General features: G+C 49.4%; 1 pseudogene; it reads left to right on the top strand.

The window, feature by feature from the left end:
* The window catches only part of LOC101642094, a 50,801-nt pseudogene extending 49,369 nt beyond the window's left edge, over nt 1–1,432 (top strand).
* The last annotated feature ends 112 nt before the right edge of the window (nt 1,433–1,544 follow it).

Below are 1,544 nucleotides of genomic sequence, written 5' to 3' on the forward strand. Positions count from 1 at the left end.
GGTGAGCTCATTCACTGTTTAGAGAATGTTAATTTCATCCAGCAAAAGTCAAAATCAACTGCTACTATGAACTGATATCCAATGTGTTTGAAAAATCTGTGACAGTTTAGGCAGATAAAGCTGACCTCATCCTCTTTACTAATGCTAAAGCTATCTGGTCTCCAAAACATATTTTTCAAATTTCATTTCCAGTTTTGGAGGTTTATGCCAACCACGCTCCTTTCTGTAAACCAGCCAATGTCATGATAAGGCAACATTTAGACTTTAAGCCTAATGTGCGCATGCATATTCTTACATTCCCATAAACACCAACATCATCTTTCCTGAACTATTCTAAAAACTAAATCTATTACCTGCGTTGCAAACGCAAATCTTAAAAGGTAAACCTCCCGGACTTCACCTTATTGTTATTTAAACTCTTCAGGAGACCACAAAGTCCAGAAAGATGTGACGTCAGGAGCTCTAAATATGATAACGGAAATGCACTTCCATGTTAGTTGCCAAAACTCTGTTGCAAACTCATCCACTAATTGCTCACGGAGTTTGTGGGCATAAGTCCCTGTCCGTTTACTTCACTTTCTATTTTCCTGAATGGCAAGCATGAGTTTACAGGGAGAAACCTTGACCTCAATTTTGGCCTGGTCCTTAATAGCTTATTATGTCAACAAAACATACCTTCAGATGAAAAGCCAAACACTGGGCACCAGCAGGGGTGGTAGGTAGTAAACAGAAAGAAGACAGGAGGGGCCTCCCGGGTTCGGGCGCAGTGGCGGCGCGGCTGGCGACGCGTCTCCGGCACCACTTCTGGTCTGCCTGGCCTCCTAGCACGGCGTGGCCATGGCCTTTTGGCAGAGCTGCTCTTGCTCCTGCTGGGTCCCGGCTTGGTCCTCGCCATCTCCTTCCATCTGGCCCTGAACGTCCGCAAGTGCCTGCGCGAGGAGAGCCACAAGGACCTGCTGGTGATGGGCGCCTAATCACCGACCAGTCTGGGGCGCTGGCGGCCTGCGCGCCCACCTCAAGCGCACAGATTCTGCTGGCCATATCCTGTGCTCCCAGGAGGATGCAGCCAAGGGGAGATTTGCCTTTACCCCGGGAGCCTATGACATGTTTGAAGTGTGTTTTGAGAGCAAGAGAACAGGGCGGATACCTGACCAACTCGTGATCCTAGACATGAAGCACAGAGTGGAAGCAAAAATTACCAGGAGATGGCGAAGGTTGAGAAGCTGAAACCTTTAGAGGTGGACCTTTCCGAATCCATCGGGAATGACTGCCTACATGGAGGCACGAGGAGGAGATGTGGGGGACCAAGGAGTCAACAAACACTCCAGTCCTGTACTTCAGCATCTTCTCCATGTTCTGCCGCATTGGACTCGCCGCCTGGCAGGTCTTCTACCTTCGCTGCTTCTTCAAGGCCAAGAAGCCGATTGAGTAAATGAGGCACAGCCCCTCCCACCTCGGATCTCACTCAGCAGAACATCGCTGCAACAGGCCTGACTAATGGCCCGCCAACAGCACATCGGGGCTTTTCTTGCCAGAACTGATGT

The sequence above is a fragment of the Echinops telfairi genome, unplaced genomic scaffold, assembly GCF_000313985.2.
Source record: "Echinops telfairi isolate 266 unplaced genomic scaffold, ASM31398v2 ScPeMD7_1;HRSCAF=3_1, whole genome shotgun sequence".
NCBI lineage: Eukaryota > Metazoa > Chordata > Mammalia > Afrosoricida > Tenrecidae > Echinops > Echinops telfairi.